Source organism: Dermacentor silvarum, chromosome 1 (assembly GCF_013339745.2).
Source record: "Dermacentor silvarum isolate Dsil-2018 chromosome 1, BIME_Dsil_1.4, whole genome shotgun sequence".
Classification (NCBI taxonomy): domain Eukaryota; kingdom Metazoa; phylum Arthropoda; class Arachnida; order Ixodida; family Ixodidae; genus Dermacentor; species Dermacentor silvarum.
This window is the reverse complement of record NC_051154.1, coordinates 82412432-82431546: the sequence shown is the minus strand read 5'-3', so window position 1 is coordinate 82431546 and position 19115 is coordinate 82412432. Positions and strand designations below refer to the sequence as shown.

The following is a 19115-nucleotide window of genomic DNA, read 5'->3' as shown; positions in this document are numbered from 1 at the left end:
GAAGGCCACGTAGGTATGTGCAGACTATGTGTAGACGAAAAAGTCACGCGCCAGTCCACTGCTGTGAAGGTGGATTACCAGCGAAGCAGTTTAGCACACAACATAGAGCTGACAAAGAATTTAGATCAAAGGTATGATCAAATTTGATTTCTCTTGAGCGGCGACGGCGGTCATCCCAAAGAAAGACACAGGCACACACACATTTATTTTGATCGGCGGCATACATTCGCGTGGAAGAGTATACCGCCAAATTCAGGGAGCCGTAGAAAACTAGACACGCGCGACGGGACCGCCACGCCAGGAGAGCGGAAAGAAACTAGGCACGTAAGCGCTCGGGACGACGACAAAGAGAGGGCGGTTCGAGCGTACACATGGCCGACGCGGGTCGCACCGCGGCAAATCTTTGATAAACCCTTATTATCCTTTTTATCTACCTGAAAGTTTACTGATTTTGAAAATGGTGCCTATTGATAACTAATGTACTGAAAATGCATATCCAAGTGATGAGACGTATAAGCTTTTGCATAGAATGAAGTTATTTTGCATCATATTCGGGAACTGAGTTTTTGCACACGCAGATCTGTTGACGGACACGAAAAATGCATAGAACTCTAGCCATCCAAAGCTTCGCTGCAAAAAGGCGTTTTTTTTTTTTTTTTTCGGCTGCCCCTGGTAATATTCGCTTCATTAAGGAGCACACATTTGTGTACGGGACATTTCTTTGTCGGTTCTATCCTGCGGCAACAGAGGAATAACTTCGCACGATGATCTTCGGGCCAATTCAACACTCGGCCTACACCCGGTGTGCCTCCATTTCATTTCAGTGTGCAGCCTATAGTACTACTATACACACGACCGCTTGGTGAAGGCATGCACTGCGATGTTTGACGGGACGCTCGACGGACTACGTTACGTTTGCAATGACGAATGAATCGTTTTTCTTTTGTCGTTATGATTCCGACCAATAACTAACTTGTTCATCGGCTTTCGGCCAATGAGCTAAAATATGCGACATGAATGACTGCATACTAAATCGATATTTATTTGCGTTGTAGAATAGTTATGAAGACTCACTAGAAAATGCAGCAAACATCATCCTACCATCATTGAATTTTTTGTTTTAATTGAGTCTACTAAAGCTCGTGTTGTCTTTCTATTAGAAGCGGCAGCCATGTCCCCGGTTGTCCCTTAAATGTCATTTGATACAGTAATCAGTAAGCAAGCCGTATTTTAATTCAATGCACCAACCTACATTTCGCTAGTTCGTTTCTACGTTTTGGGTTATGCGAGCCTTCAGCTTCAGCGATCGACAGAATGCGCGGCGACATTTGATATATTTCTGCCTGGCATGCATCTCCCCTCAAAACTCTTCTGAGCGGTCCCTTCTTATTCTGTTTTCCACTAAAGAAGCGCACTACGCTCGTCAAAGTGAGTCAGAACGCTTTGCTCATAGCGCACGCATCATGCTCCCGCGTGCGAACATCCGTAAGCCCGATGGACGAAGCGAAGCATGCTGGCGTCTTGGGACGCCATCGTGAGAGACACACTGCAGACTGGGCGTATAACAATCGAGAAGCGGCTGTGGTGATAAAGCAATATCAATAAAACGGTGTTCGCCACTCCTCCGCTTATTTTCTGCCGCCGGAAACGTGACTCCCTGCCAGCTCGCTGCTGCTCGTCTTTATGGTTTCACGCTTCAGCATTTTGTCGTTCCTTTCATGTATATACGCAGCGCGCCAAACGATTATTAGCTTTACGTGGCTGCTTGCGCGAAACGACGGACGGCCTATGTTTTGCCTCAGCCTTTTTCGGTGCCTAGCTGCGTATACAGCCCGTTTTCCTACCACTTGATTAAAGCACAGTAAAGGGCTGAGTAAAATGCCCGTAAGAGCTACATGAGACGGCGTTTATCAATGTAAGTCTGCCGCGCATCGCCGCACATCAGGTAACAAGACAGTGATTAGATCCGCCAAAACCGACAGTTTTCATCGACCATATCATGTAATAGCGCCTCTCCTACCCCTGTACACATGTGTTAAAGAGGAGTTCGGATTCTCAAACCCGATCGCATGCGCAGAAACCCTTTCATTAGGACGGGTTCCGGAGAATCGTGATGGTAGACAAGAACTTATTATCAGTGGCTGTGCTCTCCAAAGAAAGGCTCCGTGAATCAGACCGATTGTTTCTTTCCGTTTTACGCGAACTTCGTTTTTTGTGTGCGCTGGAGTCGCGTGTATACATGTGTGGTCTGATCACGAAAATTGGCATTTGAGGTGACTAGGGACTTTCGTATAGCGCACAACACCAAATGAAAGGTCTGCTTCTTTTGGGCTGTACAGTCTACATTGCGGACGCGCTGCAGGATAAGCTAAGGTTCCTCAGTGCGCTTGGATTTAGTGTTCCATTCTAACGCACGCAAGAGGGAACTTGCGTGCCGCCGGCTTCAGATCAATCGAATCATCGTCGCTGACTTGTCCGGCTCGTCCGTCCTCATTCAACTCTGGTATTTGTTTTGGACTTGTGTCATGGCGATTTCATAACAAAGTACTAGAGGTACCTAGCACTGTTTTCGACATATGGTTTCCATTCTCGGGACATAAAGAGAAGCTACGTGCCTTTTGTCATGGTAACGTTCACGGACGTAGGGTACACCATGGTAAATCGAAACTTGGACCATCGACTTGCGTGTACTTTATATTTTCACGTCTAGAGGACGGTGAAAAAGTTCCCTTTTGAAGGCATTTGCCTTATCCTTCCAGTGCACAAAAATAATTGCTTGCGTTGTGCTGCGAAGCACGCTGTAGCGTTAGCTGTATCAACCGGACGTTATTCTGGAGAACCTCCCTGCCTTCTGTCTTTCTCCTTCCTCCTCCTCCGACTGACAGAGACGGGCTGTAACGAGCCACGAGAAGCGGTCACAAGTCATTTGTAGCTCGCGTACAATCAACATCACTGAATGACAAAACAAAGTACATGCACTCTTTCGTGGTATATTATTAGCTCATTACTAACACTGAACAACCTAAACAGCTTACGTTACAATGCATAGAAGGCAAACTTAGCTTAATCTTTCTATGCTGGGTTTATCACGCAAGTGTTTTGTTAACGAAAAACAAGGATGCGAGAGTCCTGCGGCTGACAAGGATCCCTGATGAGACCTTCTCTTCGTAATCCTGCATTCTAAATTGTACACAGTCTAACATGGGCGACTTTGCGCCGTATAATGCCTCGTGCTTGTATTTAAATAAAATAATATGCTGGTGCGGATATCACACTGTGACGAAAAATTCCATAAGAAAAGAAGCGCCACGCGAAAAACGTGCTGTAAAATGTCAATTATTTAAACAAAAATATAAAGAACAACTCCGTAGGCGTTTGTCAACTTCCTGTTGTTTCATTCCTGCTGGAGAGTCCGTGCTGTTAGCAATGTCCACAATTGGTAACTGCTAGTAACGCAACTGCTGGTGAACGCAAAAAAAAATTTCTTTTTTTTAGTATTCTTTAATACAGCCTTAAAGACCATTTCTGGAATTCTTGCCCGCTTGTCTATGTGAAAAATAATAGCCGTATCCATAAATGGCGACAAAAGCTGCAGCGCTTTCGCTGATTTCAGTAAAATATGGCAAGGAAGTGTTGTGTCTATCACTTCTGACGTTTACTCCAAGATGTACGCGTATGATATGTATGTATGTATGTATGTATGTATGTAATTATGTATGTATGTACGTATGTATGTATGTATGTATGTATGTATGTATGTACGTATGTATGTATGTATGTATGTATGTATGTATGTATGTATGTATGTATGTATGTATGTATGTATGTATGTATGTATGTATGTGTGTGTGTGTGTGTGTTTCCACTTGATTCTCGTGTCAGTCTCCTATACATCCTTACGTCGAACTATCCGTGCAGCTGGGAGGTCGGAACAGAACTGCCGATTCCACTACACAATAGTTAGACCGCGAAACCCCGCGCTAAAAAGATTAATTGACACTCCTCGACGCAACACGTGCCCCTGCGCTTAGTTCTGAGCGTGCCAAGAAAGCGGATGAACCGAAGCGACTGGCAACGCAAGCTAGCATAGCATGCGAGCCTCCGCGCGCAGCAGGGGTGCAGATGCTGTCCTCGCGAGACAGCACAGCAGCGTGCCGCTGCCGACTCGCATGCGTTCATTACTCTTGTTTAATAACTTCCAAAAGAGACGCCATAGATTCGCGTGATGTTATAGTGTATATCTATAGCCGACCTTTTTGTTTCATGCGAACGAGACCTTTCCTGCAGTTCATTTGGGAGGGGAGAGAAAAAGAAAGAAGCATACATTGTTTCTTTCAGAGCGGCGGTGTACATAGGTAGAATCAACAAGCGCCAGTTACACCAGAAGCTACAAAGCCGGATATTGCATATGCTATCAAGAGGACTTAGTGACCGTCATAGATTGCATGATATTTAAGGCTCATTCACACTAGGCCGACACGACACCGATTTTGGTCTGCCGACTCTTGGCGACAGCGCGTTCCTTTCTTTAAGCCGTTGGCCACAGCATTTTCCGTCCTGTAAACTGCTGTCGCCAACAGTCGGCCGACCAAAATCGATGTCATGTCGGCCTAGTGTGAATGAGCCTTTACGAAATCGAACAGCCTCCTCGAACATGCACATAGTGCTTTCATAAAACTCTGAACATTGTGACTTCGATCACACAAACATGTTCAACAATGCTTCTTTTCCCTTCATTATCGTTATCAGTTGCGCAAAGAGCGGTCAAGGAAAATTATTAGCGGCGATATGAATAGCATGCTCTTTGTCAAGAAAAAAACAAGAAAACAACCGCCGGTTAGTAGTAACACTACGTGCTACTATACAAAGGCACGCTAAAAGACGTGTCCGCAGTTACCTTGCATTCTTCGCATTCAGAGCCAAACGAATATTTGTTTATCTCTTTCTTCTTACTCTGTGCTGTTAGTTCTTTTTGGTTAAAACAAAATAGAAGGTGCGAGCTATTCGTATCCGGAAAGAAATCTATGCATGCTGTATTATTTTATTGCGATATATACGGACGCTCGAAATGCATTCGCGCTGTCCTGGTATCGACGTCGCATGCGTGTCCCACGCGTGGAGGGTTAGAAGGCCTTCAGTGCGTTCGGCTGTAAAAACGACGCTGTAAAAAGGTTCATTTTCTATATGTTCAAACTGGTCCACTTCGCTTTTCGTCGGAAACACCATGTGCACCACCTTGTTAAGTTATACCACGTTCTGTGATAAATTAATCATCACATCTTATTTCGAACCCTTCCTCTACGTCATCCGAAATGTGACATGTGCTTCTGAAGCAGCAGTAAATATTCCAAGCTGGCTCTAAAGCACTGGTCGGCTCCATGCATCAGTCAGTATAGCGACGGGCTCGAGATCGAGAGGTTGAGCCCTCAATTTCCACCTCAAGCAGTGATGTAAATTCATCGTTGTCGTTCCTTCCTTCTTCTTATTATTATCGCATTTTTTTTTATCGCCCAATGACTGGTAACCGACAGGTTTTACGTGAGATTCCGTGAAACAATGCGAGACAGATTCGGCCAGCATAACGTTACACAGAGACGAGAGCCTAGCAAAATACCCTGTTAAGAAAGTGAGAGTTCGCGAGAACTTCGCTTAAACCTGTGAGCACCTCTTTCTTCAAAGCGCAGCCATTATCATTCTATGAAACAATCGAAACGCGAACGTTCATTTCGGTGTTTTCAAGGAGCGAACGCGAATGTTTCCACGCCAGAACAAATGTGGCCGACCTGAACCCTCCACCAATCAACCTCGTTATTTTCCCTGCCTTTCTTACCCGGCCGCGTTGCCGCAACATAGGAGGAACCGCCGCGAAAACTGTTCGTATGGCATGTGCATAGCCGCGCGATGTGCCTTCACTGTTGAGGCGTTCTGTAATTGAATCACGCCCCGGTTCACGAAGGGCGGCTGCCGCGTGTAGCTCCGTCGGCGCCTTTCGCCTCCTCCCTCGCGGCGCCTGTGCAGCCAGCGCAAGTCTAGCTTCGCCAGAGCGCGCACTAGCAGCAGAAGCAGAGGCACCGGGCGAGGTGTAAAGCGCGGCTTCCAAACCTCTCGCAGCCTCCCCCCCCCCCCCCCCCCCCCCAAATACATGGGCGTTTCGGTTCGAGCGAAGGCGGGCCGATTTTGGGCGCCGCTGTGACATAGCTCGTTAACGTCAGTCTCTGTGCTAGGAAGAAACCACGACGGGCTGAGAAAAGGAGAGAGGGAGAAAAAGGACGGCGACATTGAGCTCGTTAGAGGGCAGCATCGGCGGGAAACGACGCAGAAATGGGAAGGGGGAAAAAAGGAGGGGGAGAGGAAGGCGAAACAAAAGGGCGACATGAGGCGGCAGGCGGGAAACAAGATAAAGAGAAAGACGGGGCAGCGGTGAAAAAATGAACGAGAGAAAAGCGGGTAACACAAAAGCGTCGCGGCGACGCGAGTGGCTGCTCGACAACGGCTGCGCTGGCCCTTAGCCAGACGCGAGCGCTAGATGCGCGTTATACATGGTGCGGGCGCATATCATTTTTGCCCCGAGACAGACTTATAAACACGTCTACAGGTGTCGAGAACGCGGCGGCTAGCCCGCTTGGCTTCAATATCGCGCAAGCGGCTTGTTTCAGCCAAGACAAAAAGCTCGGGAGAGGCTGTCGCTCGGCGCACGCGACGCAGCTGTGGGCCGGGCAGCGGGTTTATTAAGGCCGGACAAAAACCAAAAAAAGAAAAAAAAAAAAAGGGAAAATAAGAAGGAATAGCGAGAAGAGTTATCACATCCGACATCAAAGGGAACACGCAACACACGCGCACCAAGGCTGGTAAAGCACAAAATAAAGACGTGTTCAAATCCTCAAAAAATAAAGTTGATCTCGTAATTTTCTGCGATATCCTAATTGGACATCAGGCGAACTGTCACTATGGAGGAGCATCAACATAGAAGCGATAGGCTGCCGGAAGCCTTCCCTACGAGGCTTTCGGGTTACCTGTAATATATATTTGTTCCAGTGACGAATTTAGAGCGATCTACTCGCTTGCCATAGCCATATACGTCGGTTAACTGGGACGGCTTATGCAGCTTGCCGCACACTCCGTGTTTCTCACGCGCCACTATACTATACCGATAGCGTTTTCGATACAAAATATTCCGTGTATCTTGCGACAATATATTCGTTTCCGGCGGCTACACCGAGCAAGCATGGGCAATTCATAGCGTTTCTATGTGCTTGCGTTTGTGAGCGCTGCAACGCTCACTGTATGCAAATATTTATTAGCGCGCGTTTGCTAGAAGCGTTAAAAAAAAAAAAAAAAAAAAAAAAAGACGCGAGCGCATAAAACTAACGGCGACACAGAGGTGGAACGTCGCACGTCCAATGTTTGGGCAAGCTAACATCTTTGCTCTGAAACCTCACTTATATGTGACAGACCTGTGCAGGCGGCAATGTCTCCAGCGCGAGCCCTTCCGCGGTCGAGAATGACTGACAAGTGGGAGTTTCGGCCTCTGTGCGCCTCGTTTAAGTCTGCGTATACGGGACTGACGGCGCAGCGCTGTGCTGTCCTTCTGCATAATTCTTTTGTTGCCTTGCGTGAGAAGCATCATGGCTGAAAACAACTCAACCGTGCCTTCGCCATAACTTCAAAGCGTTGGTGTCGCGGTTCGGCGTTCTCTCTTATAGTGTTGTTTGCTTGCCGAACCGTCGGTGCTTGCCTCTCCAAAATACATCATTATATCGTTCAGAACAGTCGTCTTCCTCCGCTATAGTTCGACACACGCACAGTTAAATCGTCCGATGAACACGTTCAAGTCGTCACTGTGAAAGCCGCACTCACGCTCGGCGCCAAATTAAAGGAAGGCCACGTCATCGTGGTAGCTGAGAGTTGCATGCTATGCCTTTGAGCGTGACAATGGATTATGATCCATATTGTGAGCGTAAAAAATGACGAGCACGAGGTGCAATGGTTGCTCATTGGGGTCACCAAAAACGAATTTGGAAGAAATGCAGCTACCGCGGAACATTCACTTAGTAAGCCTGCTTTAATCTAACACGTTATAAAGAGAAATAATGATCTGGTCTCAGTCATCTCTAAAGAGTTCATTCTTTTCTGCGCCTATGCACTGAAAAGTGATCTGCGTTCGTCAGGGTTCATAAACCGGATGTGCCGAAAGTAATGAAACAGCTTACTGAGACCACACCTTCGAAGGTCTGCGACTATGCAGCTTCAGCGAACCGGCATGGAAATCACAGATGCATGGAATATGCACCGCAATAAGGCTGCGCTAAGGGCTGATGTTATGATGAAACAGCGCTTTCTTGAGCAAGTATGTTCAAGCAACGCGTACACATGTATGTTTGGCTTAGTTATAAACACAGTAAAGCTGTTGCGCCTTCATATACGGAAACTGGTAAAAAAAGGTCTACCTTGGCTTGTATAGTATATGCCTATACTGTGTTGAATAACTGCTGCACTAAACCTCCTGTTTGATACATCGGGAGTTCGGGCGCGTGTCTGTGTGTTATATACGTGTCTGTGTGTTTGTACGTGTGTGCGTGCGTACAGTAACAACAAAAGGAAGGAAATTATAGGTTGAAGTGGCGAGGACGAGCATTATAGAAAAAACAAAGAAAGAATAAGTCCTGGAGCACTTGTTTCTGGGGGCAACTTTGGTATTATGCATTAGTATTTTGTATTAGTTTTTTTTTATTGCGATTGCTTCAGTAGATTGTGTTCGTTCTATTGAAATATCTATTATCTTAGACACCGTGGCGCGGTAAACTGACCAGTGGTGTGCCCCCTCTGCTATGATCCATATGTCCTACATATATCTCTGAAATTACTTATGATTGCGGGGCTATATGCCGAACATCTAAGCTACACCATTTCCGATAGTTAACAGCCTGCTCAGATTCATCCTTATATAAACTCGTGCACAATCCTTGCTGCGGTAGTTCTTGCCCACTTCAATGAGCGTTCGTAGTTAATTGTCTGTCTTGTACGATACGTGTTGATTAAAAACAAAGGAAATATAATGTTATAGCTAATGTTACAATGGTCAATGTCACAAACGGAACGCTTTCCGTGATGGTCCGCGTACATCAGGGGCTTCAAACGACCGCCTCACGAAACCCTGGTGGGCCACTTCTGTGACCCTCTTGACTGTATTGATTCCGCCATTAATAAGTTGCCTAAGGCAATGTGCCGGTAGCGCCACTGCAGCGCAACCAGCCTGAAGTCTATATACCATATACACTCAAACAAAAATGTGTCAGGAACGCGACGGTGCGTTTACTTTGGTACCCTGTATAATAATACGCTACGTATACTAGGGAGCCAGATGACGGGGGGTGAACAAGCGATACACTTTTTATTTATTTATTTATTTATTTATTTATTTATTTATTTATTTATTTATTTAGCGCGCTTATTGGCATTCGATGTCGGTGATAAGTACGTGAGATTACATTTATAAAGCCCGGCAACAAGCATAAGGCACCTCTCCATCTGCAGGGAACCACGCGAGACTTCGCAGAAATCTCAAGACATATAACTTATGAATTTTTTTGCCGATAAATGTATCTATCCGATACGGTTATCATTTCTCGCTGTGATTCCACGCGATCGCGCAGAGCTCGATCAAAACTGTAATTTGCAGCATAGGAAAACATCGCGATGACGGTACCCTGCAGAAGAGAGACCAGCATCAAAAAAGAGCGTATTCAAGCCATTTGATGATTACCGCTCTTACTCAGCTCACATTTCCCCTTTGCTAAACTTAAAAAAGTTAACTTGCTATAGGAATTTGTAAATTAAGTTCTGGGGTTTTACAATCCCGGTCTGATTATGAGGCACGCCGTATTGTGGGACTCTGGTTTAATTTTGACCACACGGCGTTCTTTAACGTGCACCCTATGCACGGTATACACTAGCGTTTTTGCATTTCATCCCCGTCGAAATGCGCGGCCACCACGCCCGGAATTGAACCAATGATCTCGAGCGCAGCAGCGCCACGCCATATAGCCACTGTACCGCGGCGGGTATAGCGAACTTCATCATCCAAAAGCCGTTGAAGAAAAGTCGTGGCAGAAAAACGGCCCACAAATTACGTCATCTTCATCTAACTAAAGAAAGAAAGTGGCCATCGATCCTTTGCCCCTCACCGCCATTGATACCGCTCCGTAGCAAGCTGTTGACCACTGCGCCAGCGTTGCAACAGTCGACAGTGATGAATATGTTCGAGCCTGTGCACGTGGTTGGTCTCTGCCTGGCGGGTGGTTAACTAGATGGCAGAGCGAGCGGCTGCGGAGTGAGCACGGCAAGCTGCAGCCGCTCGCTCTGCCTTTCGCGTTGTCGGGGGCCCGCAGACACCGTCGCCGAGCCCATGGACGAAGACAACGACGAATAAGATGCAACGCGCTTCAGGTACCCGTCGGACGACGACTAGGAAATCGCCCCAGAGTATGAGTTAGAGTTCGCCTATGAACCCGATGAAGAAATGTAGTGTCAATATACCAAGGTGCCGCTCGGAAAAGTACTGTCATCGCTCGGCAAAGTGGCGTTCTTGTTGTCTTACTCTGCTCGTCCGCGTTTATTTGTGCGCTGGAACGATGTTTCATAATGCTAATCACAACCAACTAGCCCACCTGTCCGCGCTTAGTAGTAAAGTGGCATCATCTTGATGAAAAGTGGTGTCATCACGAAAGAACACTCAACGCAATGTGTGTGAAACACTACTGAGAACTCCGCAGATAAAACTCAGCTGAGAGATCGCAATATGGCCGGTTTGTCGTGTTGCATTGTTGCGACCTCATCAGCAGCAACATTACAATAGGAAACATAACGCAGCAGCACTAAACTCAGCAACATTTCGCCGCAACACTAAACTCAGCTACACACTCGGCGACAAGTAATGCTCTCGCATTTACACATCCTGTGAATTACTTTTATTTCTTTTTTGTCCGAGCTAACGATGAATTCAGTTGCACACACGGATAGGGATAGCACAAGGGACAACCACGACAAAAAGTAGCGTGTCGTGTGTGGTCTTTCTGCCGTTTCTGTCATTTACCAGCTGAATTCTTCGCGACATGCATCCGCAGCGAGGTATATGCGATTTCTATGCTCTGGCCGCAAGCTAAATATACAGGTGTACAGGCTGCAGAAACAATTATTCTAGAAACATTTTTTGCGAACGGTGCAGGCTGAACTTTAATCTAAACACTTGTATACTATAAAAAAAAAGGGGGGGGGGGGGGGGCATCGTTGCCTATACGACAGCTCCTCCTGTTCAAAAATCAAAAGCAACGCGTTGCGGAAGTCCATCTAGGCTTAATTGGATGACGACTGTTTGTTGCATTATACGTGTACACAGCTATTCAGCCTTCTCGAATTGTAGGTGCTAGTTTGTCATAAGCGATAGTGCAGGCAGGTATGGGCTATAGCGTCGCAGGGGGAGAGGAGGGAGAGGGGGGGGGGGGTGTTGAGATGGACAAGCTGGGAGCGTTTGCATCATGCTACGCCATTTGACTTCTATATGAGCTAAGGCAGATAAGCTATAGCTCCCGGCCCCCCGTCGAAAAAAATTCCACACCGTCTTTATTGTGCATCAATATTAATATAAAAGGGTGATAACTACATCGGTAAACCACAGAGCACGGGAAGAATGACTGGTGTGCTGACACGCTCTTGACCATGCATTTCTCTGGGCATGCCTTCTTAGCATGCTGCAAGTATACACAGAAGTGTTCTGGCTTTGGCAGTTCTTAAAGATAACGTAGCGCGGCAGAGATGTGTAGGTACCTTTGATTTTTGTAATACTGATTTGACTATTTAAATGCGGTAAGACAGAGACGGAGGCGTTCGTCAGCCAGTTATTTTGTCCAAAATAATAATTTCGACAGTCTTGACCAAAAAATTACGTTTAAAAAAAAGAAAAAAAGAGAGAGATTCAGTTTCGCCCAATATGAAATCAGTGACGCGATATCCGGCTCAATATTACACGCAGTAAGTGTTGCACTGTTTCGTCTTGTATCGGTTGGAGTAAACTTTCGCAGGTGGGCGCGAGCAGTCACCCCCGGAAAAAAAAAAAAAAAAAAAAAAAAACACTTTCTTCAATGTCAGCTATATAGTCCATATCTTCGTTCTTGGAAGTGGCGCTGCCCGATTGAGGAGAAGTGAACGGCTGCACGTTCCCCCTCCATCCGATCTTGCCTTTCGCATTCTGCCTCTAGCTCTTTCTCTCTCTGGCCTCCAGCTTCATTTAAATTATTTCACCTCGGTTCTAGTTTATAGGTAAGCTGCAGAACGTGGCGTCAGCCAATCATATAGATGCGGCACGATGGCGCTCTCCAGAGAGTATTCCTCTCGACACTATATAGATCGTCTCGTTAGCTTGCGTTTCCCGCGAGTCCTTTGTGCCAGAAAATAAATATCATGAGAGAAAAAAAATGAAAGAAAAAGTCTGAGTGGCTGAGAGGTAAAAAAAACCTTCGACTACCGCTCTGTGGGACCGGAGTTCGAATCCATGCGGGGCAATGCGTCTTTGTTTTCCTAATATATATATTTTTTTCGTTTCTTTACAAACTTCTCGCAAAGTATTTTGGGATTCCATATGGTCATGGGAGGGAGCCCATACCAGATAAGATCAGAAAATGTAAAGTTTCGTTGAATAGAATCGATTAGGATTTGTCCGCTATAAAGTACTTTATTATTCCCCTCTTAGACTCTGAAAAATAGCGCTGTTTTACACTGGAATCATCCAACGCATTAGCTGACCGCGCGCGCACGTACAATATCACGAGCACATGTGTTTCTGCTTATCAAAGCAATTTCACCGCTTAAACAAGTCCGCTATGCGCTCAGCGAATGAGCCAAAGAAAGCAAAGGACGGATCAGAATGACCGCGGCAGCCAGTTTCGCCTCTGGTTTTCTCTCTCTATAGAACTAACCTGGTCAATATATACTCTTTGAGGCGGATGCGGGTATGACATGTCGAATCATGCTTTTGAGTATTCCAGATATTTGTATATACTAATAGGCCACACGCATTCATTTTAAGCTAGAAATATTATCAAAAGTTTGCTTGCCGTTCAATTGAGTGCAAACGTATACACTCCCGAAAGGATATGCGAATGAAATCTACTGTAGAACTCAGCAGATGCGAAGGTATGCGGTAGCGCCAAGGAAATAACTCGCACCAAATGATTTACGCGACATTAAGTGGGCCAAAGCTTTCCTGCATCCGTAGGTGTCCTTAACGCCCATTACAGCTCTGCTTGAAAGCATCACCAATTCACCCTATAGGCACCGCTCTCTATGCTCGTTTCATTCACACGTTTTTGGTTGGTACCGCTTCGTACCTTGTGTTACTCGTAATATTGCAAAGTTATTGCCCCTAATTATGAATGCCATAGCAAAAGTTAAACCAGCAATGTTTAATAATGCATAACAGCTTTTCAATTCAATCCGTAGCAGGCATAAAAGCCACCATTAACAGGTCCAAATGTCTCCTTCGCGTCTTCCCTTTTCAGTTCTCATGCTGGCCGTTTACGCGACGTGAGCCAGCACACATTTGCGACGGTTCAGTGGCTATCGCTGTATCTTCGAGCGGACTTGGACTGATTTTCCCACCACGCAACACAGCCGCGCAGAAATAAAAGGAAACTGGCAATAGAAAATCAATGTCCCCATGAACACAGTCCGTGTTGACAGCGTAGCATTTCTCACCCAGATGACAACCGTCAAAATGCGTGACATCAGAGGCTGTCAAAAGAGGAAACAGAGAAAAACTATGAACACCGTAGCTTATCGGCGCTGTTCCCCCGTGTGTACTATACTCCCCTGACCGGAAACATTTTGCAGCCGCGCTTCGCCACGCCTGCCAGGTGATGGGGATCGTGTCGTTAGCGTCCCTTGGTCTTTCTTTCTTTCTTTTTTTTTTTTTTTTTTTTTTTTTTTGGGGGGGGGGGGGGGGGCATTGCAGCGTTGCTCGTGATGCCGTCGAGGCTTCCGCTTTATAGATAAATTGGGCACTCTCCGTGCTTTTTCTTGTCTGTTTGAGCTCTCTCGTAGGTCTGCGAAACATGGATGAACAGCTGTTGTGTATCACAGGCTGCTTCAGTGCACTGCATGCTGAAGAAATTGGTCCGCAGCTAACCTGGCACTCTGTTTTGGCCTATACAAATAGCCAGCTGAGTGAAATGACCTGTGTCAACCAAGCCCACGCGTCCAACTGTTATACCTGTCTGTATCGCGTACATTTGAGATAATCTCGGTGCCGCCTTTCACTTTGAATCAAAATAGCAGGATGACTGAGCTAGTAATACTTGTACTCTATGTACGTGTCTCTGAAGTGCACATTGTTTCTGCACTTTGCCGGCCGCAAACATTAAGTTTTCTGCTCCCCCTGGCTTGTGTTATCCGTTAGTCTATAAATTCCTTCTTAGCACTGAGGGAGCTGCCAGCACGATTTCGCTTAACTGCTTAACTCTTCAAGGTGTATTAACGCAATAATACCTCTTGGCGTTCTTAAGGGAAAAAATGCTTTTGCGTTTTCCAATTCGGAACGATTTATCAGTTTGTAGTCCCAGTCTTCTCGAAGCTAGTTACACCATGAAGTCGGCATAGGATGCCTAAAGTGTACCGCAGACATTCCGTTTTGAGGTTGTAAACGTCCGTTCCGAAACCTACAATGTGACAACGACAGCAGTCTGACAGGCCCATTATGCGTTCATGTTATTGTTTCACGTGTGTCTGCATTTTTACTTTTTCCCGACTAGAATGTCATAAGCCTGCAAGCTGAGTTCTCGGTGGCCGTGCGTGTACACGTGTTACAGACGCAAAAACAGCTGTTCGCAATAGTGCGTGCAGCTCACGCATGTATATGGTATGTCACTAGCCATTTGTACAGAATTTGTTAACTTGGCGCGAGCACAGACATGTATGTTATGTTCGAGAAACTCAGAAAAACATGCGCTCCGTCTGGACGCCGCAAGAGATACCGTGCTTTGGCGCTCAGCGACTGTATATGCGACAGCAGCGTATATCGAGGTGAGCACATCGCAAACGAAAGTGGGAAAAGGATTTGACGGCAAGAACGTTAGCATTATTGTTTTGTAGACAGTCACCCCCTTCTCTCTCCCGTTCCCTCCCCCCCCTTTTCAAAGCATTCTTATATATATATATATATATATATATATATATATAAAAGATCGCATGTTTACTGAGTCTTCTATGCCAACAAAGCCACAAGCATGAAACATACTTAATCCGAATAGATAACTTTTGTGAATCAAATAATAACAGAGCGGACATATGTACCCTATCTGTGGCATGCATTAAAGTGAGCACGTACTCATAATAAACCGAACACGTAGTCTGAATAGATAGGGTCGACATGTATTTTGCGCATTTTACGTAAAAAAAAATTACATAAGTGTTAAACGCTTTGATGCGAGGTTTAACACGTGTTATTTCTCGAGGCGCAGCACAAGAACGTATTGCGACTTTGCCAGAAATATGCACTAAGTGTTCTTGATGTTCTGCGAACTGCATCGATGTAAATGTGGTTCAGACATTCGGCCGGTGAGCCCGAACCAATATTTCGGCACAATGTGCGAGGGAGCTGGCGGTATGTTATAAATTTTATATTTTGGAAGGGTTCTCAAAGACACTAAGGTTAGAAAGCAATAGGTGATACTCCTTCGCTTTCTTAGCTTAAGTATTATACAAACGCATTCGTATAATGACGCTTATCAAGTTTACTGTCAATATTGTCACTGTCGCTGTCTACTAAACGTTAACCGTTCTACTTATCTGTACGTAGCATTCTTCTGTAATTGGTTGTCAGTTTTATACACTAACCAATTTCTGTTAAGGAAGCTTTTCACATGCTTTCGAGAGCGCATTGTAATACGGCGCATGTGGCTTATTCTATATATACGCCGAAGCGCGCGCGCTGTATTCCAACAAGCTTTGGTTAATTGTACAGATGTTTGCTGTATAGATGTCGGTTGTAAAGACAACATGTGTCCTTGCGACCGTCAAGCCTTAGCTGTGTATATACCAGTTGTCTGCATGACAGCCGTATAGCTATGCTCACAACGCACAAATGAGTCATTTGAAAACGTGAAAGGACGATGACTCAAACTGATACCATGATGGTCAAGTGAAAATATTTTGGATATGTCACACATCCATATTGTTATGTGCCCCCAGAGTCTGCAGCACGCACCAGCGTTATTCAAAATCCAAACAAGGTGACATGCTGACAAAAGTCATGACTGCACTGTTGCATGCATCTGTAAAAACAGTATGTTCAGCCTCAAAGAAGAATTTGCTCACAGGCATCGTTCCACAATGTGACTGATAGTTTTGTTAAGCACGATCTACTCAGCGCTGCAACTGAGCATATTACTTGACATCTGTCACATGCTTGCTTCTTTCATTGTCTGGACAGTTCCTGCTTCAAACAATTCCTGAAACCCATGCCTTTTACTGCGAACGGTATGTTTAACTTATAACATGCAATGGTAAAAAGAGGTTGTGGTGCGTAGATTCGTATGTTGGCGTAAGCCTGAAATTGCAGTTTCCGAATGTTGTGCACGAAATTTTGATATACACGAGGCAATATATGATTTCGTTCAAGATGCTTCAGACTTTGTAAATGTGTTACCAGCAATAACGATATAAAGAAACTAGGATAATATATAGTAAGCTTACTGTATTTTTATTTTCATACTATCTGTATTGTGTCAAATCCTAAGCTAGCTGCAAAACGTTCACTACTTAAGTTCTCAAGTTACCGCTGTTAACGACTAGCTATAGCATTGAGTATAATGTACCGAACGAGATCGCTGCATGTAGCATGCGAGTTCCGCTTGGAGAGTGTCCCTTGACACTGACTTTCTGACAGATCAAGAGAGCGTATACTTCGTACGTTTCTAAGCTTATCTGTACATCAAGGAACGCTTGTCGGACCATCATGACCACACTGTCAAATCTGTCAAGCATTTGCGCATACGCAGCGGATACGTTGCGCATGCGTTAAACACAGCTATAACAGGGCATACATGGAAGTTTACAATAAGCAATTTACATATCTCTCGCATCTTCTGTTCCACGTCGAATATTTTAACTCCAGTGCGAGATGCGTGTAACCTGTTACTGTATGACAAATTACCGGTTGTTACTATCCGTGACATCCACTCTTTTGTAGCAGTTATGTTCAAAGGGTGCACAGCGGATCGCACACATACACAACAAGCACCGCACCAAAGGCTGTGAGATGGACATGGCATGTTCGTCTAACCTTTTTATGTCTCTAGAAGCGCAATACGCATAATAACATAGGCCTATTTTTACGACAAAGAGCACCTACATTGTGGAAGCAGCTAAATATTGCGCACAGTTTTTTACTAGTATGTCGGTGTTTTTAACCACAGAACAAAGTTCGAAATGGAATGCCACATAATGACTTAACGAAAGTATCCATATAAGCATTTGAAGATGGATCACTGATTAATATATAGAGAAATGTTCCCGCACAGGACACTTGCAGCCTACGGGGGAGCGTGCGCTCCGTCAAGCGCAACCGCAACACAACGGTTCTTTCAAATCGCATGGTGATGACACACTGGATGTCACAGAGCACTGGAGCCGTGGGCGCAGCGGCTAGGTTTTCTGCCCGTGTATGCCTCTGACAAACATGACAAGTGAGCATACCGGCTAATGTTAAACTGGCACACCTCTGAACAACAACGGCGCAGTCGACATCGGTTACGTTTGCACGGTAATCCCAATCACGTGGTAGTAGATCCACATTCCACCGCCTTCTAAACCGGTTACGACCACGCTCGTCGCATTTCCAGCCCTAATCACACACACGGGGCACCGTAATGCATCATTCGTAACAGTATATGCATTCACGGAGAATAGCTGTCCGAAGCAGACAGCCGCTCGAAACAACCGAGTCCCTGTGACGCTGTTTACACGCCGACCGGCCACAGCTGGCAACAGGCAGGGACGTCGCGTTCCGAGCGCGTTCGCGAGCAGCGACAACGGTCGACAAGCGCCCGAGGGGCAGCGAAAACGAGGCCGTGCGGGCACTTGATCGCACGTCGTCGCAGCGACACAGAGACGGGCGGCTGCATACGCACTGCTATTTTGGCGACCGAAATAGCAGCGTGCAGGCTGCTGGCCACGTGGATGGGGAGGCCCAGGCAGGCCCCGGCGCCTTCGGCCTACCTGGCAGTTACCGTCGACGCTGGTCCGCGCCGCGGGCTCCGGTTCAGGCGGCGGGCAATCCAGGGAGGACCATGGCTGTCGTCTCGGGGTCGGTCTGGCACACGCGTGCACACGCCACACGCACGCGCACGTCGGCAGAGAAACGCGGCCGATGGGCGCGCTGTGCAGTCTCCCGATCTCGTCTGGCGGCCGCGCTCCCTCTCCCCTGCGGCCAGTTCCCAGCCTAGCCGCGGGGCGGCGGCGCAGCCCGGCGTCGGCCAATGGCAGCGCGCGGCCGCCCGGCGCGGCCAGCAGCGCAGGCCTCCGCGCCGCTCAACTCCGCCTCGCCGGCGGCCCCGGCCCGCGCTTTGTGCGCAACTCCGCCTCGGTCTCCACGCCCGCCCGCCGACGCTCAGTTGGCGCCGGTCGCGGTGTAACTATTATCCCGGCACTAGTCTGGCAAGTAATAATAATACAAGGGGCCGGCCCTGGAGCAGCCCCGCCGGCGGAGGGGCCCGCAAGAGAGAGGGCAACAAATTAGCATTGCTGTCGACAAGCCGCGCCAACATCGGTACCCAGTTGTCAAAAACCGATCCTGGCTGTCCTCCTCCTCGGAGGCTCCTTTTTGTTACTGCCTCCACGGTCCCCGGTTAAACATCATGCGCCACCAACCGCCGAGAGGGCATCCGCGTCTCCGGCGACCTGTGTTCGGGGGCTGTCGCGCACAAAAGGGGCTTACTTTTTCTTTCGGTCCCGGGGGCTAGCTCGAGCCCCTGTCCTGGGGTTTGCTCCCCGCGACGGGGGCTTCCCTGTTTATCCCAGCATGTGCTGCCGCTGGCAACTCGTGCAAATACCCTCGGTCTCAGCCG

The 19115-nt window shown here is 46.8% G+C and overlaps 1 protein-coding gene across 1 annotated transcript in view; it reads right to left on the bottom strand.

The window, feature by feature from the left end:
* The window catches only part of LOC119431652 (iroquois-class homeodomain protein IRX-6), a 99193-nt gene extending 80758 nt beyond the window's left edge, over positions 1 to 18435 (bottom strand). Inside the window, exon 1 of the mRNA XM_037699133.1 lies at positions 18268 to 18435. The gene's annotated coding sequence lies outside the window, so the exon portion shown is untranslated. The remainder of the gene's footprint in view (positions 1 to 18267) is intronic.
* Positions 18436 to 19115: the final 680 nt, after the last annotated feature.